This window comes from Rana temporaria, chromosome 5 (genome assembly GCF_905171775.1).
Source record: "Rana temporaria chromosome 5, aRanTem1.1, whole genome shotgun sequence".
Lineage (NCBI taxonomy): Eukaryota > Metazoa > Chordata > Amphibia > Anura > Ranidae > Rana > Rana temporaria.
Window position 1 is genome coordinate 344,337,356 of NC_053493.1, and position 25,187 is coordinate 344,362,542.

The 25,187-nt window shown below is 40.9% G+C and overlaps 1 protein-coding gene across 1 annotated transcript in view; it reads left to right on the forward strand.

Annotated features, from left to right (window-relative positions):
• The window catches only part of LOC120941176 (polyamine-modulated factor 1-binding protein 1-like), a 512,202-nt gene that overhangs the window by 413,517 nt on the left and 73,498 nt on the right, over window positions 1–25,187 (forward strand). The gene's annotated exons all lie outside the window — the stretch shown is intronic.

Genomic DNA, 25,187 nt, shown 5'->3' on the forward strand with positions numbered 1-25,187 from the left:
AGTGCACCCCTCTACCCTGTACTCAGTAAGTGGTGCCCCCATTAACCCTGCATTCAGTACGTAGCACACCCATCAACCTTGCACCCAGTACGTAGAGCACCCCTCAATCCTGGACACAGTACGTAATGCACCCCTCAACCCTGCACAAAGTACGTAGTGCACCCCTCTACCCTGAACTTAATATGTAGTGTACCCCTCAACCCTGCACTCTGTACACAGCATACCCCTCTACCCTACACTCTTTATGTAGCACGTCACTCAACTCTGCACATTTTATAGGTACAGGGAAGGTTTGTTTTGATTAACCACACCCATTAAGCCCCTCCCATTGGTAATACTTTGGCCACCCCTTGACTTAACTGTCCCTCATTCTGAAGTACGTAAGTTGGGAGATGTGCCATTTCCACAACCAAAAGCAGCTACAGTGGGCATGTGAACATCATAATTGGACCACGGAGCAATTTAAATAGGTATTCTGATCTGATGAATCATGTTTTATTTTATATAATGTGGAAGGCCATGTGCGTGTGCATTGCTTACTTCGGTACATCCAGGTTAAGTAAGGGTATTCAATCTAGAAGTAAGGTGGAAGCTACTGGACTCGGCACTGGACTTTCTGAAAAGGGCTGCACCAAGAAAAAGGCAAATATAACAGTGAAAGCTGCAATTTTTATTTTTACAGGGGTTTGGGAATTTAAAAATTGTATTTAGATTTGAAGCTGGAGTTAGGCTGTAAAGAAAAACTGTTAATAATTTGTTAACATGATGGTAGAATCTCTGTCGGTATAACGAGGAAGTTCAAATGTAATTAAACTGATAGTTTTGTATTTTACAGGTTGGTATAGCAACCATTAAAAGCAAATGCTTGTTTAAATATAGTGTTCTGTTACTGTATATATACTGCATATAATTATGCATACAGTTTTTTTTGTTTATTTATTGAAACAGATAGATATATCTAATTAAATTTATCGTACAATATGATATACATAAGGTATAGAACATGTTTTGGGAGCCAAGAGAGAACCGATAGTGGATTTAGAGTGTAAGATATTAATTATTACTGCTTATATTATTTTATTGCAATGTGCCTCTGTTTGGGATATGGCTAAAGTTCCTTGCTTATAATGCCACTTTAATATGATTTCTTTTAATAATATACTTTTTTTTTTTTTTTTTGTGGTGTGTAATATTATATGAGCGCATACATGATCCTTATCTTTCATAAAGCAGGTACAAGTAATACAATTATGGAACCAAATGCTACTTTCATTCTTTCTTGTATTTCAATATTAAATTGAAAAAGAGAAAAGGTAAATTTTACCAGCTAATGAAAAATTGAGACACATGTAATACAATCTCCATAGTTCCCGTACAGCCGAAATTTTTTGTGAACACAGCTTGTGTTTGCTAAACTTATGTCATAGGAAAGCATTGCTGTGACTTTTCTCTCCTTGCCTGTGCTGAAAGTAAACATATATCAAAGACACAACATTAAAAGGAATATCTACATTTCCAAGGGGTTATCTTTTCTATGAATACCTTCCCATTAGTGACTATGATTATGTAAAGGAAACCTTTACCAAGAAAATTATATAGGCTGCCATTGCTGGCTTCACCATCTATAAATGCTTGTAGCCTTCCAGGTAACCCGTTGAGAACATGTATGCAGATCATGTATGCAGATCAAGAAGTCACTTGCTGCATTCTTGTTACAGGTAGGTGCATTGTAGTCATTAAATCAGCATGACAGCCATGTGACTTTTTGAGATGGTGGTCACCAATAGAGGTGGGCTGAATACCCCTCTGTTCGGTTTGCAGCAGAACTCCCTAACAGTGGAAAGTTTGAACTTGAATGGCAAACCCCATTGAAGTCTATGGAATGGAACCACATTTATCACACCTGCTCCTTATTCACACCTGAGATCTTGTTACCACTAACAAGTCACATGACACCAGGGAGGGAAAATGGCAAATTTGTCACAATTTGGACATTTTCACTTAGGGGTGTACTCCCTTTTGTTGCCAGCAGTTTAGACATTAATGGCTGTGTGTTGAGATATTTTGAGGGGACAGCAAATGTACGCTGTTATACAAGCTGTACACTCACTACTTTACATTGTACCAAAGTGTAATTTCTTCAGTGTTGTAACATGAAAAGGTATGTTAAAATATTTACAAAGATTTGAGGGGTGTACTCACTTTTGTGAGATTGTGTGTATGTATGTATGTAAATGTGTGTGTGTGTGTGTGTGTGTGTATATGTATATGTGTGGTGTATATAATATATTGTGACAGAACAAGGCTCTTTCACTATGGCAAGGGATGGAATAAGGACACAGAGGGGTTGATTACTAAAGGGAAATCCACTTGAAAGTGCACTTGTAAGTGCAGTCACTGTAGATTGCTGCAGATCTGATGGGAAGCTCTGAAATTAGGGGAGACTCTGCTTATTTTATAATTCAATCATGTGCAACAGAAAAAAGGTGTTTTTCATTTTTCTTGCATGTCCCCCTCAGATCTACATCGACTGCACTTCAAAGTGCACTTGCAGTGCCTCGGGTGACTGCAAGACTACAGAGCAGTTATTTTGAGAGAAGAAATCTGCTCTGGCAGCTTCCTCTGGGTTTTACTAGTTCTGGATGGGACTCTGTAGTTTGGAGATCCCTAAGAGTTTTGGGTAGAATGGGATCTCCAACCCTGTGTCCTGGTCTTGTGGATAGCCAGCAGGTTGTGTGCCCAGGTGCACACAGCCCCTATAACAAGGGATAGGTAACAGCAGTGAGGGAAGGAAGGTGGAATGTAAGCAGCTTATTACTGCTGGTGCTGCATGAAGACTGACCTGTGTCTGGAAAGATGTCTCCCCCGTGGGAGACTGCAGCCCATGTTAGGGGGATTTTTTGCCCAGGTACTAGGAAAGGCTGGCCAGCCTTGACATTCATGAAGACCACGGAAGTGAGTGAGTCCAGGGGGCTGGAAGAATAAGATCTGTTGAGAGCAAGCAGAGGAACTGCTGACAAGAGCCAGGTGGCTTGGTATGTTTTCCTTATTTGAAGTTAAACCCCTGCGTGGGAATCCTGAATGGATCTTTTTCTTTTCTTTTTTCCATTTAATAAACATTATTTGATTATAATTAACAAACCATAACACCTGTTTGACGTGGACTCACTGCACCAAAAGAGCATTTATCACTTGAACTAAACACCCAAATATCACTCAATATATATGTGTGTGTGTGTGTGTGTAAAAAAGTGAAACTCATATATTTATATAGATTCATTACACACAGAGTGAAATGCAGTACTATATATAATTGGACACCGGCACAATTTTAGATTTTCAGGTATTTATCAAAATATATTCAAGCTATAGTTATATAATGGATATGGACTGCAAGTGCACACTCTCAGGTTCTTAGCTCTTAAGAATAGCCATCCCCCTTTTTCAAGGGACCAAAAGTAATTGTACAATTCATATAAAAGTTGTTTCATGGCCAGGTGTGGGCTACTCCTTAGTTTTGGTAGATTCTGAGGAAAGAAGAACGCACTGGTGAGCTCAGCAACATAAAAAGGCCTGGGCGTCCCCAGAACACAATAGTGGTGGATGATGGCAGGATCCTCTCTATGGTAATGAAAAACTCATTCACAACATCCAGACAAGTAAAAGACACTCTCCTGGAGGAGAGGAGAGTCTACAATCAAGAGCAAATACAGAGGGTTTACCACAAGGTGCAAAACCATTCATAAGCCTAAAGAATAGAAAAAAACTGATTAGAATTTGCAAAAAAACATCTAAAAAAGCCAGACCAGTTCTGGAAAAGCATTCTTTGGATGGATGAAACTAAGATTATTCTGTACCAAAATGAAAGGAAGTAAAAAGTGTGGAGAAGGCTTGGAACAGCTCATCATCCAAAGCACACAACATCATCTGCAAAACATGGTGGAAGCACTGTAATGACATGGGCATGCATGGCTTCCAGGAGCACTGGGTCATTGATGTTTGTGAACAAAGCAGCCAAATTAATTCTGCAGTGTTTAGCGATATACTGTCAGCCCAGATTCAGCCAAATGCAGCAAAGTTGATTGGATGGTGCTTTACATTACAGATGGACAATGGTACAAAACACACTGCAAAAGCAACCCAAGAGCTTTTGAAGGAAAATAAGTGGAATGTTCTGCAGTCAATTTTCTGGCCGAGTCAATCACCTGATCTCAACCCAATTGACCATGCATTTCACATGCTTAAGGCAAAATTAAAGGCAGAAAGACCCAAAAGCAAAGAACAACTGAAGACCGATGCAGTTAGAGCCTGACAAAGCATCAGAAAGGAGTCTTTGGATAATGTCCATGGGTTCCAGACTTCAGGCAGTTATTGTCCGTAAAGTATTCTCAACAAAATATTAAAAATCAACATTTTATTTATGATTATATTCATTTGTCCAATTAGATTTGAGCCCCTGAAAATGGGGAGACTGTATAAAAAAAAATTCAGTTTCTAAAATTTGTACTTGATATTTATGTTCAACCCCTTGAATTAAAGCTAAAAGTCTGTACTTCAAATTAATTTGGATTGTTTCATTTTAATTTTATTCTGGTGGCATACAAAGCCAAAAGTATGAACAATGTGCCTGTGTCGAAATATATATGATTTGATGCTTACAGCTAGTTAAAAATCCAAAATTCAGTATCTCTGAAAATTAGAATATTACATGAGACCAATAAAAAGAAAGAATTTTAATACAGAAATGTTGGCTTTTTGAAAAGTAAGTCCATGTACAGTATAGTATGCACTATACCAATACTTGGTCAGGTCTCTTTTTGCATGAATTTCTGCATCAATGGCATGGAGGCGTTCAGCCTGTGGCAGTGCTGAGGTGTTATGAAAGTCCAGGTTGCTTTAATAGCGGCCTTCAGCTTGTCTGCATTGTTGGATCTGGTGTCTCTCATCTTCCTCTTGACAATACCCCACATATTCTCTATGGGGTTTAGGTCAGGCGAGTTTGCTGGCCAATCAAACAAAGGGATACCATGATCATTAAACTAGGTATTGGTACTGTTGGCACAGAGCAGGTCAATATAACATGTTTGTAAAGCAATTTTTTTTAATTAAAATAACAATCACTTTAACCCCTTCAATACAGGGCTTTTATACCCACCTCCATACTGGGCCTATTCTGGCACTTCTCCTCTACATGTACAAATCATCATTCTTTTGCTAGAGAATTACTCAGAATCCCCAAGCGTTATATATGTTTTTTTAGCAGACACCCTAGGGAATAAATAAATAAACAAATGATAAGCGCTTCAAATACGTGATCTAATTCACAGTGGAGGGTAATACCAGTGATGAGTGCACAAACACAATAAGAGGTTAAATGTGATAAATAACCAATAAAATATTTTCAAAATAATCACAAATGATGTGAACCTGAGAAGGTGCAAATAGTGCAATGAGATATCCTTCAATATTAAATGCAAACAACGATTGGTGCAAGTAGTGGTTCAAAAAATTGAAAAATATATAAAAGAAAAAATGAATGGATGATAATGAGATCAGAGTATGATCGACAGTCTATATAGGATGGATCAAATGAAATCAATTTCTGAATCTCTGCTCTCCTCCCTCAAGCGGTAAGCAAATATCCTCATAGGTAATGTAGTTCCCTTACCTGCAGGGTACTATATATGAGCATATAGTGTAGACTCCACGACGTGATGGTCCTGCTCCTCCGAGTATGGATGACTCCTCCTGCTCCAGCTGATGGGTCTCTCCAAGCTGCAGGGTACTATATGTGAGTATATAGTGTAAACTCCACGGCGTGATGGTCCTGCTCCTCCGAGTGTGGATGACTCCTCCTGCTCCAGCTGATGGGTCTCTCCAAGCTCCGTGGTCCGGGGTGAGCAGTGAGATGGGGGAGAAAAGAAAAAAGTGCCTCCAATAGTGCAGTAGGTTTGGGCTCAATCCGGTTTATTATAGTAAAAGTTAGATATGCAGGTACATTTTGCAGGGATGGGCACATGCAGATAACAAATTTTAAAAATCCCGGGGACGCGGCGTTCTAGGTACCGCCTGACGTCTGGTGGCCTCCGGCTTGTGCGGGTGTGTGAATATTGGTCTGACTCCCTACGGCGTTACGTCACGCACCTCGTGACTTCATCAGGGGACAGGGGTCGCGCTTATCATTTGTTTATTTATCTTTTTATTTTGTGTTATGTGAACACTCCTAGATACAGCGGCCTCAGATTTATTTTACACATCTTATTATCACTGCTATATTATCACATTCGTTTACTCACAGTAGCGCACTGAATTTCTCATTAATTACCCTAGGGAATAAAATGGCGGTCATTGCAACTTTTTATCTTGCACGGTATTTGTGCAATCATTTTTCAAACGCCTTTTTTGGGGGAAAAAATGGTTTCATGAATTAAAAAATAACAAAACAGTAAAGTTAGCCCAATTTGTTTGTAAAATATGAAAGATGATGTTACGCCGAGTAAATGGATACCTAACATGTCACACTTTAAAATTGTGCACACTCATGGAATGGCGCCAAACTTTGTTACTTAAAAATCTCTATAAGCAAAGCTTTGAAAATGTTTACAGGTTACCTGTTTAGAGTTAGAGGAGGTCTAGTGCTAGAATTGTTGCACACACTGTAACGCATGCGGTGATACCTCACATGTGGTTTGAACGGCGTTTACATACGTGGGTGGGACTTACGTGTGCATTCGCTTCTGAGAGCGTTCACTGCCGGGGACAGGGGCATTTAAAAAAATAATTAATATATATATTTTTTATTTAACTTTTTATTATTTTTTACACTTTTTTTTACATTTTTTTTTTGATCATTTTCATTCTTATTACAAGGAATGTAAACAGCCCTTGTAATATGAATAGTGTGTGACAGGTCCTCTTTATGGTGAGATGCAGGGTCAATAAGACCCCACATTTCTCCTCCAGGCTGGAAAGCATGAGATTGTGAAAAAAATTCACGATCTCATGCTTACTAGCCGCAATCGCGGCTTTGTTTACTTCCAGGTATCCGGGCGTGACGTCATCACATCGCGCCCTGGCCTCCGAAGGTCATAGAGATGACTGGTGACCATCTGGTCACCAGCCATCTCTATGCTTCCCATCCGGCACTGGGCGATTCTTTCTCTGGGCCCCCGATGGCACGGGAGAGCCCGGAGAAGCACCGGATGGCGGCAGGAGGGGGGATGTCCCCTCCCACCACCTGTAAGGACGATAATAATAGAACCGCTGCTATGATCGTTCTTATGGTGTGCAGAATCGCCGCCGGCAAACAATGATATCTGAATGATGCATCTAGCTGCAGGCAAACAATGATATCTGAATGATGCCTCTAGCTGCAGGCATCATTCAGATATCCCCTCACAAAGCCCAGGACGTCCTATGATGTCCACCTGGGATGAGAGATCCCCTATGTGGACGTCATATTACAATGGCCCGGTACGGAAGTGGTTAAGATACCCCAACTGGCACTTTGTGATGCCTTGAATTTTAATATGAGACTATTTCAAATTCTAACATGTAGTGAAAGGTTTACTTTAAAATGGCATATATATCAAGACTTGCTTTTGCATAGAGACCTACTGTGTGCTCCTGTATACTGTCATTCCACAAAGCATTAGTAGTACAAGTATTGATGCAGTTATGTCTGTAGAGTGTATATAGAACTTACCTGTTTCCTTACCTTGAATATACAAGACCACTAAAGCTTTTCAAATAACATATAATTAACATGGCACAGAAGCAAACCAGGGGAGTTTAAATTGATAATAAAAAATACTGTGTCTTATTTTGAAGTAATATATATGCTGCTATTTTATGTAGCTATATTGTTCAACTTCAATCAGTAAGCATTTACATTCTGTTTTAGTGACATCTGAAATACTATGTAGAATCCATCGATAAGCCTGGAAAGTGCAATCCGCGCAGTTTTATGTTAAATCATAGTTGTTTTCTTACTTAGGTGCAGTTTAGATCTTCCACTCAAGCATCCTATATAGGTAAATAGCTTCAGAGACAATTGAATAATGTGACTGCGTCGCTTGTGTAATTTTTGCATTTCTGAGGTAGCTGAAATGTAGAAAATGGCTTGCAGATTTCCCTGTATACGGAGTTTGAAAGTAACAACTGAAAAATGATGTTCATAATCTGAATTGCAATGAAACCAATTATCTGTACCGTGGCTGCTCGCGGGGGAATTCTCCTAAAGGTTTAGTGTTTCTTAAAAGAAATTAAAAACAGCTGTAAAAATACCATAAAACAAAAATAGCAGCTGCAAGAGAGATTAACATTTCTAAATTTCATTTGAACCTGATATGTTATTTTTCCAACAGCAAACATGTATGTATTTACTAGTACATATATTATTTATGCATTTATACACCACATAAGCAAAATCAAAAGCAGAGGAAGACCTTTTTTAGAAACGGTTAATCTACCATGGCAAATTCACTTAAACGACCAGTAACCCTGAAATACAAGTTAACCCCTGTCCTGCAAAATGGTAAAGCCATCTACGTTTTGGAAAGGCTTTTTAAATGGTCCTTTAGACCTAAATCAGATGAGATGCCACATGCACCTCTGTTCTTGTGATTGCAAACTGTCACTTTACAGCTGTGATCACAGGAACAAGGCTTCTGCCTAGTGATATCCAAACACTGCTTTTACATTTTGTTACATAGGTTTAGTTCTGGTCCCCACAAAGGATACACACACTAAATAATGTTATCAGTGTAGAGAAGAAAGGCTGATGACTTATTCTTGGAGCTAGATGCAGTAATTCTAGGGAAAATTATACCAGGGTAAGTAATACAAATTGCTTCATATTTGGAATTTTTGTTAAATTCTTTTCATGCTGGGTTTACACTGCCGTGTGGAGCTGCTCACAGCAGGGGTCCGGTGCATCCTCGTTCACTGTTTCAGGTCAGATTTCCAAATTTATGGCTGAATTCGGACCTGAAATGGACCAGAAGACGTGCAGGACCCCTGTGCAATTCGCTCCGCAGCTGTCCCTTAGCTGTGTGAATCAGCTCCATAGAGAGCAGGTCACAGGCTCCTGAAATGCGAAGTGGAGTTTTTCGACTGTGCTACTGTTAAAAAAGAAAAAAAAAACATTTGGTTTTAATGGGTTTTGACTGTTAGTAATGTTTAACCCCTTAATGACTAAGGTCATTTTTTTTTTACGTTTTACTAAACCCACAACAGTAAAATCAGTCTGTATATGTAGTAAAGAATGCTTTACTGACTGTGGAACCTAAGAATGCTTGGTATACTCTGTCATTAAGACAGTTAGTGTAGTCAGGCTGCACATGCTCAATTTGGTGTTTATTGCTAGAGTGGATTTGATCAGCACAGAGAGAGTATCAGGGGTACTGCATCCTGATAGGACAGCCAGTGCAGTATGAAAACTCCTCCTACAAGCTTTAACCAGGAACTTATAGAAGTCACAAGATTGTATACTGCTGATGGGAAAAGGTATTTAGCAGTTTATATTTACTAAAATAATTGCATTTCCATGTTCTGTTTACTGTGGGAGACCAGATATAGTGAACGCAGGGTCCTGGGTTTAGTAACACTTTAATGCTTGGACAAAGTTTTGCAACTTTGGTGTGTTTTGTACATATCTTTTAATCTCGTTGGTGTAGTGTGCCCAGGTGAAGTATACTTTGTTTTGTTCAGGACAACAAAAGTTAGTTTTTTAAATTTTTGTCTTGGAGGAATATTCGTGTGTGTGAGGCCTCGTACACACGGCCGAGGTTTCTCGGCAAAAACCAGCAAGAAGCTTGCTGTTTTTTTTTTTTTTTGCCAAGGAAACCGGTCGTGTGTACACTTTTCAACGAGGAAACCGCAGAGGATCTCGTCGGGCCAAAAAGAAAGCATGTCTTCTTTTTCCCCGACGGCAATGGGAAAAGTTGGCTCGCCGAGATCCTCGGCAGCTTCACAAGGAACTCGACGAGCAAAACTATGTGTTTTTCCCGTCGAGTTTCTCGGCCGTGTGTACGAGGCCTTACACTTTCCCAATTGCACATGTACTGAACCTTGTTAAGGGCTTGTTTACACATGCTCTTTTCACAGATAGTCAAGGAGGTGGCTGACAGGCATTCTGAAGGTGATACTACTGCTTTCTGAATGCATGCGTGTTTTTTTTGTGTTTTTTTTAATAGTCGTATGGGCTTTTTCAGTGTGAATATTGTGCCGAAAGCTAGGCTTACATTGTGGCGTGGCCCCATTCACTTGAATAGGTGGAGTTCTGTGGCAGTGCTACCTGCCAAACATAACAGGAGGGATCATTTTTACTGCTACACAAAGCATCACTGCCACAGAATGGCTGTATCCCCCCCCCCCCCCCAGACTGCCTTTGCAGCTTAACCACTTTAAGACCAGGCATTTGTTTACAAGTAAAAATCTGTATTGTTTGCTATAAAATTACTTGGCTTATACTCTACTATATACGGTAATATATATATATATATACATATTTTTTTTTTATATTACTGTATATAGTAGAGTATAAGCCAAGTTTTTCAGCCCTTTTTTTAAGGCTGAAAATACCCCCCTCGGCTTATACTCGAGTCGGTGTACCTAAAATTCTTGACAGCCTGCGGGCGTCCATTGTTTAAAAGTCGCGGTCTCTCAGCTCCCCAAACTGTTATTAAAATACAAAATAATACTGTATTGTATAGCACCATATGCACTTCTAGAGGTTTTTGGTCATATAACCATCTGTTTGGTCGCCTCTATGACCTTGTATGCGGCTCTGGTCTCTTTGACTTGCCATTTGTGCCTTATTGCCAGTATACTACTGGAGTATTTGCTATGTTTAATTGGTTTGACGACCCCTTTTTATCTTTCTGTATGACCGCTACTGAATGTTGACGCTGTATGTATTTTGTGCCAGTTGATAGCCGCACATTTTTTTCTGTATGAAAAGAAAGGGATTAAAAAAAAAGTCGCAGTCTCCTCCTGGTCCCTTCCGTGATGGGCATTTCCCAGCAGACACAGTTACGCCTATCACGGACGTTCTCTTATCCTCAGATTACGTTTCCCAGCAGACACTGTGTTCAGTGTTCCGCCAATCACGGACATCCTCTTGTCTGAGGATGAGAGAACATCCGTGATAGGTGGAACTGTGTCTGCTGGGAAACACCTATCACGGAAGGGTCCAGGAGGAGACTGTGACTTTTAAACAATGGACGCCGCAGCCTGTCATGAATTTCAGGTACACTGACTCAGGCACAGTGAGACTGCAATGGGCACAGTGAGGTTGCAATGGGCACAGTAAAGCGTGCAAATGGGCAAAGTGAAGCTGCAAATGAGCATTGTTGACCCTCTTTTCCACTTACAGTAGCTCACCCTATGCTTTTACTCGAGTCAATAAGTTTTCCCAGTTTTTTGTGGTAAAATTAGGTACTTTGGCTTATACTCTGGTCAGCTTATACTCGAGTATGTACGGTATGTCACACTGTATTTGTGAAGCAGTTTTTCAAACACAATTCTTTTGGAAAAAATGCACTTGAAAAAAACAAAAAGTTAGCCCAAAGATGATATGCTGAGTAAATAGATAGCTAACATGTCATGCTTTAAAATCGCTTATGGAATGGTGACAAACTACAGTACTTAAAAATTTCTATAGGCGACAATTTTTTTTTTTACAGGTTACCTGTTTAGAGTTACAGAGAAGGTCTTGTGCTAGAATTATTGCTCTGGCTCTAATGATCATGGCGATACCTCACGTGTGGTTTGAACATTGTTTACATATGTGGTCTCGACTTGCGTATGTGTTCACTTCTGCACGCAAGCTTGAAGGGATGGGCGCTTGAATTTATTTTTATTTTTTTATTAATTTTACTTTTTATTATTTTTTTACACTGTTCCTTTAATATTTTTTATCAATCTGGACTGTTGGTAAGTATGATATATGTGATTCTGGTCTTTCACAGCACAGACTTTCATAATTCACAGCAGAAGCTGATCTGTAGGTGTCAGGCACTCAATGTCTTCTGGCACCCACCGATTGTTGGCAATAGTAAACAAGGCATATCTCAGTTCTGACAGGAGGTAAGAATGGATTATGTGTTCTTGCAAAGCAGGGACTAGAATCTATTACTTCCCCTAGTAAAAACAGCACACAGTTAACACACAAACACTGACTATAGGCACACAGTTAATCCCTTGATCGCCCTAGATATTAACCCCTTCCCAGCCAGTGTTATTAGTACAGTGGCGGTGCATATTTTTAGTACTAATCACTGTATGTGAAGGGTGACAGAATGTCCACCCTAATATCACAATCCCACTATAAGTCGCTAATCGGCGCCTTTTCTAGTGTAAAAAAATAAATAAAAATTCCATAAATATCTCCCATAGTTTGTAGATGCTATAAAGTTTTTTCTAAATACATGCAGCAAAATATATATTGCTCTACATTTTTTGAAGAAATTCGATTTTTTACATTTTAGTATTGGATTTTTTTTATGGCAAAAAAAAAAAAAGTGCAGAGGTGATCAAATACCACCAAAAGAAAGCTCTATTTGTAGAGAAAAATGACATAGATTTTATTTGGGTACTGTTTCACAAAACATAATTTTCAGTTAAAGTAACACAGTGCTGTATCGCAAGAAAGGGCCTAGTCATGAAGCGGGTAAATCTTCCAGAGGTCAAGTGGTTAAAAAAAAGACTAACCTTTGGACAAAACTGAACAATCGCTACAATAACAGAAACATTTACTTGATGATAATTCCAGCCCTCCAGTAGAGGGGTGTAGTAGAGGTTTTCAGTCAGGATACAGAAATACGTTTTAGGAAAAATCGTTACTCAAAAAAACTTCATCTCAGATGAATTCAGTTTATAGGAACATTTGAAGCCTTTGCAGATCAATTGTACCTTTGTCCTCTATGCTAGCAGTAATCATCCTGCCAATCACATACAATCAATCATGGATTTTATTATCTATGTAAATGGCTAGTGTTAGTGATTAATTATTTATATTTTTTTAGAAGGCAGTAATGTGACCAAAAATTATTTGTGTTTATCTCTCACTTATATATCTGTAAATATTATTAATTACCCCTTTACACTAAAAGAATAACATTGTAATTAAAATTTACTGTCACTTTAATACTGTCACTTTATATTTTAGCCTTCCCTGGGTTGCTAAGAAAATAGTTAAAATAATTACTTTTAATGAAAGCCTTTATAGATTTAATAAGTGCAGTAATACGGGCATGTAACAATTACAGCACCTCTTTTATTTGAAGCCGTCAGGAGTTTTCTATTCTAAGCAGTGTACGCTGTTTTAAAGCCTTCCTCTATATTTTTTTTTTCTCTTTTCCTTTCGATCTAGCAGTAGGGCACAAGTGAAACAGCCTCTAATCCATTTCATAAGTCTATTAAAGCTGGTACAATACATAAAACAGAGCTGGAGGTGGTGACAATATAAAACAGTTTGTTTTGTCATGTTGGCCAAAACATATGGCAGCCAGTTTCTGCAGAGCCGATCCAGATGGCGACCACTAATCGATTCTTTATGTTGGGTAAGCGGCTGTTTACTCTCTCTCTTTCAAAGCACTGCTGGGTAGTAAATTTACAAATAATGTAATGACCCATGTATGTTGGGCTAATAGGAGTAAACTTTCAAACAGAAAACAGTTAATGTGGCAGCTGCACAAAAGAAAAGGAAATATAGGAACTGACAAGAAGATTTGATCGTCTTTGGGAAGGGAAAAAAAGAACTTAATTATTGTATTAGCTGCTCACACCAGAACACATTTCTCAGTAAAGGAGATTCCAGGACTACCATGAACTCCATGGTCTCATGACTTTTTTTGTGCAGATATTATTGGTTAAGGGTACCTTAGCAACACATTATTTAGTGGTTTATTTTATTTGAATGAAAAAAAAGAAAGAAAGAAAAGCAGGAAGTGTTTATTTTCTACTAAATAAAAGCCATAGTAACTGGAAAAAACCTTAAGCCAGACTTCTGGCCATTCGGTGGTCTCTGATGCAAACAAACATGTTGAACCATGACCTTCTATAAAATCTGGTACTCAGTTGAGAGGGTTAAATAAGTTTATAGCTGTGGTGGTTGAAGTTCTTCTTTAGCGTTGGCCTGTCAAATTTGCTTGCACAGTATCCAAAAAAGAGCAACAGCAATCTGATAGTGCCTTGGACTTAGTTTGGATAGAGTACAGAAGGGCCCAAGTTTTTATTGCTGTATGTGTCTTTGCTAGGAAGATTCCCCCGACACCTTCAGAGAAATATTCTTCAAGTTTACAGTCTGTAGAGGACACCTCTCCGACTAGAAAGGCAACTCTTTCGCACAAAGCCCAACACAGCCCTACAAATAAAGCCTCCAAGAAGGTCGAGTACGGCTCCTCCTTTGGCAGCAAGAGGGTTTCCTGAGTTTGATGGGGGTTCATGTTCCGCCATATTTGTCCTTGCTACCAACCTCCTGCCAGATCCTGCAGTGCCTAAGCCACCTTAAAACTGCATATGGGTGAATTATATATCCTTTACCTCTTTGATATGTCAGTGTGTATAACTGTTTATTTGTCTATCGCTTTATCAGTTGCATATTCTGTTTATGTCCCCTTATCCGTGGTGCTGGAGGGGCTGCTCTACTTAAGTGTGAGGTCCTCGTAGGGCTTCTGTTATTGGACGCTCTTGAGTCTTACTATTTTAACAGTTCTATGGTTGGGTTGTTTATTGCCTTCTAGTTGGATGTTTTTAATTTGTTTATTTTCCTTGTTGTTTTTTTCCCTTTACCTCCCATCCTCCTTCCCATCACAGGTCACATCCCTCTTCCCAGGGACCTGGTCATTTCACCGTACATATTATCCCCTGTTGAAATCTGATTGCCATTTAGAATAGCCATCGTAAGAATTATTTCCTGGAATTTCAAGGGTCTCCACTCCCCTATAAAATAAATGAAGGTGTTATGTCACCTCAAATACCTCAGAGCTGATACAGCTCTCCTTCAGAATCCTCATATTGCTTCACAAGAGACTGCCATATACTGTCCAATTCTCCTGGAACAGCCTTGTTTTAAAGCTACCCCTGCATGGGTTATGCAGCACCCGCTATCACTACATGTAGTGTGCAGTGATTTTAATATAGTAGTGCACCCTGAGAAAGACCACACATGCCACAGGGTTAGGTCAGGCACTGCACCTCCCCAGGTGGATTCTTAACGCTCTCATATGCGGTCAGCAATGAATATGGTAGACCCATGGCATCTTAGCCATCCTGCAGACAGAGAATTCACCTTCTTTACTCCTTCCCATCACTCCTTAGCCAGACTTAACTAACTTTTCTGCTCTCCTCCCCTTCTCCCCACTATTCTCAATTCCAATATTCATGACAATACCATTTCAGATCGCTTGCCATCTCCCTCACCCTTGATGCTCTACTCTCAAAAACTACTCCTAAATTGTCAAAATTCCATGCCTATTTAGCACACAATGAGAATTTCTTACATAACTACATTCTGCTCAGAATATGCTTTCTTAAACATGCAAGTGATCCTATTTTCGGGAAGCAGGCAAGGCCTTTTTTCAAGGCAAAAATATTGCTTCTATGTCGTATTTCAAGAAGGCTTCCTTACAACCGTATAGACAGGCCAGTGAAGGCCTCTATAGAGCCCAAGATTATTTGTCCCGTTCTGGTTCTTTAGAGCACAAGGAAGCCTTTGCATGAGGCCAAACGTTGTTTTGATCACTGGGCTGAACAACAGGAACTGATCAAGCAGTCATTATTTGATGTGAAGCTTCATGAATTTGACAAGAAGCCTGGTAAACTGCTTGCCAGGCTCACTGAATTATGGCTCTTAAAAACATAGCAGGCCAACTTAGTCATTCTCCACAGGAAATAACAAATATTTTGGAGGCCAATTATACTGCACTATATTTTGAGGATCCAATGGATCATGTCACTGCTCAATCTATTTTGGAGGGATTAACGCTCCCTAATCTCATTCATCCCAAGTGGACAATCTTCATGCCCATATATACCCAGAGGAAATAATGTACATGTTTAAAGCCCTAACAAATAATAAGGCCGTCCTGATGGCTACACTGCTGAGTTTTACAAGGCGACTAATGAAGTCAACTTCCCAAATCTCCTATCCCTATACAATACGATGTGAGAAGGAGGTAACTATATGCCCGCTGGTTCCTAGGCCTGCATCAAACATCTTTCCAAAAAGGGGAAGGATCCCACTATGCTAGGTTCCTACTGGCCAATTTCCTTACAACATTTTGATCCTAAAATTCTTTCTAAAATCATTGCCTCACATTTAGCACCCATTCTTCCCGCCAGATTCACCCAGCTCAGGTGGGTTTTGTCATAGGCCGGTCAGTGACCTCTAACATTTGTAAGGTCTTAACAGCACTCGAATATGCTAAATCTCACCCGTTGGGTAATTTTTGTAATCTTAACACTAGATGCAGAAAAGGCCTTTGACAATGTCAACCTCTACTGGCTCTTCCTGGCCCTGTTTGGCCTTAGAACCTTTTTCGAGATACCTTTTAACATTGGTTTCATGGCTTCAGTACAAGAGAGCTGCGTATGCCGTTGTTTGCAGACAATATGCTAATCTTACTTTGGAACCCTTCTCTGATTTAGAGGCTCTGCAATCTATCCTGGTTATGTTTTGCACATGTAAACTACAACAAGAGAGACGTTCTGTTTCTCACACTTGACCGCATGAAGGTCGGACCCATTATCACAGTTCCCTCTGGCCCACCATTACATTGTGTATTTAGGTATCAAAATAGGAAAAGACCCACAATCTCTTTATCATCATAACTTTCCCCCGTTTATAAAAATTATGATAGAACCTAGAGGCTTGGATGACTCTCCCCTATCGCTCTTCAGAAGATGCCATCTTGTTAAAATGGTGAGTTTCCCTCTCCTGCCTAACCTTTTGCAAACTCTCCCCCTCCTCTTGAAGCACCAAAATGTATGCAGGTTTAAGCCCCTTTCAAATGGGGCTGTCCGTTTTGACTCTGCTTGCTCAGCCGGGATCGCTCCATTGATTCCTGTTGAGCCGGCAGATGACAGGTCAGTCCCTCACTGAGCAGGGACGGTCCTGTCAGAGCTCTGCTCTCCTCTATGGGGGATTGGATGAAAACGGACCGCCTGTTCATTTTAATCCGATCCACCAGATGAATGGAAAATAGGGTTTCCATTCGTCTGGATTCAGCGGATCGGAGCAGATCGGATGTCAGCAGACATTTCACTGCTGACATCCATCGCTCCATAGACCTGCATGGACCATTCATTTAGGTCCGCCTAAAAAACTGACAGGCGGACCCAATTTGACAGCTGTCATCCTTGTGTGCAGCTTAGAACGCCGCCGCTAATATCCAAACTTTTAGCTGGCTGGCTCCCTGTCATCCTCGGTCTCTGTTTGCTCAGTAATGCCTACAGCCTCACATTGATCACAGCTGCTTGGTTTTAGGTTTTCCCTATACATGCTGATTTATGCTAACTTCAATGCTGCTTATTTTAACCACTTGCTGACGGCCGTACGACTTTGTACGGCCACAGCGCGGCTCCCAATCTCTAACAGGCCGTCTTTTTACGGCCGCCCCTTTGCACGTTCCCCGCGCGCGCTCCCGAGCGCGCTCCCGAGCGTGCAGCGGGGAACTGCTGTGCTGGCCGTGTCCCTTGGACACAGCCAGTCACAGATCGCCATGAACGGCCAATCGGAGCGGCCGTTTCCTAGGCGATCTGTGCGGCCAATGAGAGATGATCTCATATGTTTACATATGAGATCATCTCTCATTCCCGGCTCTCGCAGACAGCGGTGCTGTCAGGGGAGAGAGGAGACGGATCTGTGTCTCTTGTACATAGAGACACAGATCGGTCACCCCCCCAGTCACCTCCCTTCCCCCACAGTTAGAACACTAATATTAGGGTACACATTTAACCCCTTCCTCACCCCCTAGTGTTAACCCCTTCCCTGCCAGTCACATTTATACAGTAATTAGTGCATATTTATAGCACTGATTGCAGTATAAATGTGAATGGCGCCAAAAATGTGTCCGATGTGTCCGCCATAACGTCGCAGTCCCAATAAAAATCGCAGATCGCCGCCATTTCTAGTAAAAAAAATAAAAATAATTCTGTCCCTTATTTTGTAGGCGCTATAACTTTTGCGCAAACCAGTCGCTTATTGCGATTTTTTTTTTTTTTTTTTTTTACTAAAAATATGTAGAATACGTATCGGCCTAGACTGAGGATAAAAAAAAAAACTTAAAAAAAAAATTGAGCCATTTATTATAGCAACAAGTAAAAAAATGTTTTTTTTTTCAAAATTGTCGCTCTATTTTTGTTTATAGCGCAAAAAATAAAAACCGCAGAGGTGATCAAATACCACCAAAAGAAAGCTCTATTTGTGGGGAAAAAAGGAAGTTAATTTTGTTTGGGAGCCACGTCGCACGACCGCGCAATTGTCAGTTAAAGCGACGCAGTGCCGAATCGCAAAACGTCCTCTGGTCAGGAAGGGGTTTAAGTGCCCAGTAAGGAAGTGGTTAATAATGAATATATTTTTTTTTTATTTGATACTAACCTCAGCACCCTGCTGTTCATTTTCTCTGACCCTGCACAGTGTCCACAATGTGGGATCTCTAAGCCCTCACTGTTTCATCACTTTTGGCTGTGCTCTTCAATTTCAATATTTTGGGACCAATTATCACCTACATTACAGGTTCACTGTTCGGCTCATTCCCAAGACGCCTCTTTTATTACTGTTTAGTTATAGTACACCTGGACACACACGTCCTGGTGAACACAGTGTTTTTGTTTCTCATTGGACACATTTTGTCTTTTTTACCAGCCTGCAAGAATATATTGAAGATGTGGACATCCTCTTCTCCACCTTCAGTCACCGCAGTTAAAAAGGACCTCAGAAAACTTCTTTACTGAGAGAGACTCGACACCAAACTGCAGACTTTGCCCCCCAAAAATGTTCTTTACAAGATAGCTTTCCTATATTGAATATACTTTCTCTCGCACGGAAACTCAGTCTTTGATACAAACTTTCCATAATACAGAATGGTACCTTAAAGCAAGCTTGACCAACTCCCTGGACAAATTGAAAATCAAAGCCCTTCGACATTTAATGACATTGACTATTCAATTTGTCTGTTTTTTTAGGCTGGCTGCATAATTTCCCTACCCACATGACCTGGGTTTTTATGGAGGGCCAACTACCCTCTCCCTCCCTTATTATTTCCATCTCTCTAGATGTTAGGTTTAAATCTACATATCGACCTACAACTTGTATAATACTGTTATTTTTTTGTTGCATAACCTTCTTTTGATGAGTCATCCAACCTTTATATTATTTTTCTCTCCACTTACCATGCAAGAAAGCTTATCACTGGGATTCCATTTTGCCTATAATATACATTGTAACACCTGTCTTACTCATAACGCATTTGGACTTCATACTTGCATCATACTTGTATCTTTATTTCTTGTTTCTATATCTCAAACTCCTTATAAACATATAAAAAAAACTACCCAGTCCCCCAGGCAGCTCCTTGACCTTTTCTAAGCAAAACTTCCCCCTCCCGAGTCATTCCAACGTCCACTTCCTTGTGCGTTTAAAACCATGGTGCATAAATCTTGTGCCTGTTCAGTATTTTCCCATGGACTTGAATGGGGCCTTACTCTGATGGTACAAATACAGTCCATTCAAGTGTATGGAAAGTTATTGTACAGGCACCAGAGAAGTCAAACAAGTCTTTAAAGACCATGGAAGGCCACTGCAGCGGGAAATGGCTAATAGGCACCTAGTTGGGAGGATTTAAACAAATAATACATTTGAGGGCTAGGGAGTATTTCTTCTAAATAGAATATATATTTTATTTGTCAACTTTGACTGGAGTGTGTATTCAATAATATTGTACATTATGACCTTACCTTCAGTCTAGTACACATTGTACAGGTTCCTTCTTTTTACTGAAATAGCTTTTTCTGAATCCACTCCACACTGTGACATTTTTACAGTGTGCAATAGAAGCTGTAGCATATCAAATGGCACCAACATTATTTCCAGGCTGGAGGCCTACAAACTGCCACTTCTCCAAAATAATATCAAGACATTTTGATATTTGCTTTGCTTCTCAAAGGAGTCAGCCCACTATTTGCATTGGTGCTAAGGGCTCATGAGAGCAGTACTGAGACAGGGGACATATGTTTTCAGAAGCCATGTACATGATCTGATCTGTCCGCATTGCTTGGGGTAAAATAAGGTATGTAATTAAAATGGATAGATTGAATTTAATTGAATTTAAAGTAGAATTTCAAGTATGACTTTACATCCCCTCCATCAAAAGGATGGAGACATTAGTGTTCCTCCCCCACTTTCAGAGTTGCTCAGAAAAGCAACATGCCTAAAACATACTGCCCTGATTTATGAAGGCCCTTCTCTCTTGTCTATCCCAGGTACTTTGCAAGTGATATCATATGGGATTAACAAAATGGGAGAGGAGGGCAAGCTGGGAATAGCAAGCCAGAAGAATCTTTCACTGTCATGTTACTGCCCTGCTTATGGGTAAAGTCACTACCCCTCTGACCTCCGCCATGCTGACCTCTGTACACTGGACTTACTTGACCCCTGATCACCACCCTGGTGACCCCTGTACATTGCCCTACTGACCTTCAACCTGCTGACCCCTGTACACTGCCCTGCTGACCTCTGTCCTTCTTCCTGCTTACCTTTGTACACTGCCCTGCTGATCCCCTGTCCTCTGTCCTCCTGACACCTGTACACTGTCCTACAAGCTACAGACCCCTGTTCACTGCCCTACATACTAATGACTCCTGTATATTGTCCACACATATTACTTACACTGGTCACACCTCAACACAGTAGTGCAATCTTAAACTAGTCAAGCAAGTTAGCCTGCAGTACCAATTGTCCTGCCTTCATCGTGGACTCGTGTATCAGAATTGTGGAGTGACCAATTAGTCCCCACAAATGAAACACATTGTGAATGAAGTTAATGGGAAGTTTTTCATTGAAGCCAACTTTTAAGGTAGGCTAAGATTATATTTTTACGGTGACATTTGCTTTATTATATTTTTCTGTTTTCTCCATACAATTCTTACTTTTTATAGTGGCCTTGCTAGCTAGTTTCTTTTTATTAAAAAAAAACTGTAGGTGCTGCATCCTAGTGATCTTTGATCTCCTCCGTGTTCCCAGGTAGATCTGCACCTTTGTAGTAGACACTGCTGCTCCAGTGATCTCTATAAGTTTCTGCATCCCATGCTGAGTAGCTGCCTTGCTACTCTACTACTTCCTGCTCATGATATAGCCAAAAGATGGCTACAGTGTGGGTTTAGTTTGCTGGGAGGGCATCCATGGATGTCCTCCCGTGATCGTGCTGCCCACTCGCTATGCTCTGCGATTGTCGAGTCCTTGTAAGTCAATGTGCCCTTTGCCACTTGATCAGCTGTGTCCACTGACAGCTGATCACAGGATGTGAACACAAGCCGGGTTATCAGCTTTTCATTCCTCAAGCTGACAGCATGAGGAGAGAAGAAAGCCGATATCCAGCTTGTATTAAAGGGACATCGGCACTGGTAATCAGGGCACTGATTATCGGTGCAGTCCTACCAGTGACCATCAGTTCCACCTATCAGTGCCCTTCTGTGCCGCCTATCAATGCCCAGCAATACCACCTATCAGTGCTGCCTATCAGTGCAGCTTCCTCATCAGTTCCACCTATCAGTGCCCCCCATCATTGCCATCTCATCAGCGCACATCAGTGAAGGAGAAAAATTACCTGTTTGCAAAATTTTATAACAAACTATAAAAATGCTTGAAACACTTTCCACCTCATCCAATCAGGGAATACTTTGGGGTTGATTTACTAAAGGCAAATCCACTCCGCACTACAAGTGCACTGAGAGTGCACTTGGAAGTGTAGTCGCTGTAGATCTGAGAGGAAGATTTAAAACAAGGGGAAGCTCTGGTGATTTCTATCATCCAATCATGTGCTTGCTAAAAAAAAAAAAAATCCTTGCATGTACCCCTAAGATCTACAGCGACTGCACTTCCAAGTGCATTTGCAGTGCACTTGTAGGGCAGAGAGGATTTGCCTTTAGTAAATGTACCCCTTTGTGTTCATTGAGAAAATGCAAAGCGTTCTCTGAATGGTGCCCGTGCCAAGCGGCCAACTTCCTGTATTCACAATGCACCAGAGCAGCTGCTCGGTATGGGACCTAAAAGCTAATAGTTATGTTTGCTTTAATGATATATATTGTGACAGGAAGTCAGGTAAATCTGTGGGTGTTGTCACAGACGGGAGATACATTTCTGCCTTGTTTGGACAATACACCAATCATTATCGGGCGTCGGCTACAAATGTAGCCAGACAAGGTCAAAGGGAGTTAAAAGACTCCAGCTGTTCAGAATGAGGCAATTAAGGCCTCTATAAGTAGCCCAGAGGATTACCACTAATTGGCTGCATCACTCCTAAGGCTTTGTGAGTAGGAGAGCAGTGCCAGAAGGTCTTCTGTGGAGGTGAGGAGAGGATTGATTTTTCTGTGTGATAAAAATCAAAAGACTATTGTTTTATGCTGTACGACCAGCACTGTCTACCCAGCAGTAGACTTCATAGATAGGTTCATGTGTGGAAGGTAGACGCCCAGAGTGGCTAGGGTTTATTTTATGTTTGATTTTGTTTATGCTGTTTGGATGCTTGCAATTGTTTTCCAGCAAGATGGAAAAATAAACCAAAAACGTTGTTTTCAACCGTCTTCGACTGCCAGTCTGTATAAATTTGGTGTGTGGTGAACCCATCCAAGGGGTCACACACTCCGCTACCGAGCTAACCCCTCACAATATATATATATATATATATATATATATATATATATATATATATATAGTTACATTGGTCTAGCCTGTAGGCATGTAAAAGCACTGAGATTACTGCTGGGTACTGCCATCTTGGATGTGATGCCAATAGTCTCTGCAAACTCCAAGATGTCACTCAAATAATACTCTTTAGTATTCTACAGGGCAGTATTCCAACATAACGACCCCAAACACACCTCCAAGATGACCACTACCTTACTAAAGAAGCTAAGGGTAATGGTGATGGACTGGCCAAGCCATGTCCCCAAACCTAAACCCTATTGAGCATCTGTGGGGCATTCTCAAACGGAATTTGGAAAAGCGCAAGGTCTCTAACATCCACCAGCTCTGTGATGTAGTCATGGAGGAGTGGAAGAGGACTCCAGTGGCAACCTGTGAAGCTCAGGTGAACTCCATGACCAAGAGTATTAGGGCAGTACTGGAAAATAATGGTTACCAAACACACTATATTGACACTTTGGGCCCAATTTGGACGTTTTCACTTCGGTGTGTACTCACTTTTGTTGCCAGCAGTTTAGACATTAACCTCTTCCATACCGGGCAGTTATACACCCATCCATACCGGGCCTATTCTGGCACTTCTCTCCTACATGTACAAATCATAATTTTTTTGCTAGAAAATTACGCAGAACCCCCAAACATTATATATGTTTTTTTTAGCAGACACCCTAGGGAATAAAACGACGGTCATTGAAACCTTTTATCTTGCACGGTATTTGCGCAATAATTTTTCAAACGCCTTTTTTTGGGAAAAAAATTGTTTCATGAATTAAAAAAATTTAAAAACAGTAAAGTTAGCCCACTTTTTTTGTAAAATATGAAATATGATGTTACACCGAGTAAATAGATACCTAACATGTCACGCTTTAAAATTGCGCACACTCATGGAATGGCGCCAAACTTCGGTACTTAAAAATCTCCATAGGCAACGATTTGAAATTTTTTACAGGTTACCAGTTTAGATTTACAGAGGAGATCTAGTGCTAGAATTGTTGCTGGCACTCTAACGCACGCGGCGATACCTCACATATGTGGTTTAAACGGCGTTTACATATGTCGGCGGGACTTGCGTGTGCGTTCGCTTCTGCGCGCAAGCTACCGGGGACAGGGGCGTTAAAAAAATAAATTTTTATTTCTTTTTTTTTTTTTATATATTTATTTCTTTTTTACACTTTTTTTTTGAATTTTTTTTTTTTTTATCACTTTTATTCCTATTACAAGGAATGTAAACATCCCTTGTAATAGGAATGTGTGTGACAGGTACTCTTTATGGAGAGATGCGGGGTCAATAAGACCCCACATCTCTCCTCCAGGCTGGAAAGCATGAAATCGGTGAAAAAAAATTCACCGATCTCATGCTTGTGGTTGCTTAGCAGCCGCAATCGCGGCTTTGTTTACTTACGGGACCCGGGCGTGACGTCATCACATCGCGCCCGGGTCCTCCGACGATCATAGAGATGACTGGTGACCATCTGGTCACCAGTCATCTCTATGCTTCCTGCGAGCGCCGGACGATTCGTTCTCCGGGCCCCCGATGGCACGGGAGAGCCGGGAGAAGCACCGGATGGCGGCGGGAGGGGGGGGATGTCCCCTCCCGCCGCCTGTAAGAACGATCTAGCGGCGGAACCGCCGCTATGATCGTTCTTACGTTGTGCAGAATCGCCGGCAGTTTAGAAGGATATCTGAATGATGCCTCTAGCTGCAGGCATCATTCAGATATCCACCCGGAGAGCCCAGGACGTCATATGACGTCCACTCTGAACGGCAGAAGTTCTTTGTGGACGTCATTTTACTATGGGCCGGTAGGGAAGTGGTTAATGGCTGTGTGTTCAGTTATTTTGAGGGGAGAGTAAAATTACACTATTAGTGCCGGTTCACACAGGGGCAACCCGACTTACAGCGCAACTTTGCAAGTCGATTTGGAGGCGACTTCAGCATGACTTTGAGCAACTTACAACGCAACCAAAGTTGCCTCCAGGACAGGCGTCTTTGGCTGTGGCCAATCACAGAATAATTAGCTCTGTGGGAGGGAGGGGTTTTCCTGGGTAAACTATTTTCTTTTCCTGTAAAGTTGCTTCAGTTAAGATGGAGATCCGACTTTGGAGGCAACTTCCATTGAAATCTATGGGTACAAGTTGCCTAGAAGTTGTACAGGAACCTTTTCTGAAGTTGGAGCAACTTCAGTAGTGTACATTAAAACAGCTCTCATTCACTTCAATGGAATTTCTTATGTCCAGCGACAAGTCAGATCCCAAGTCGC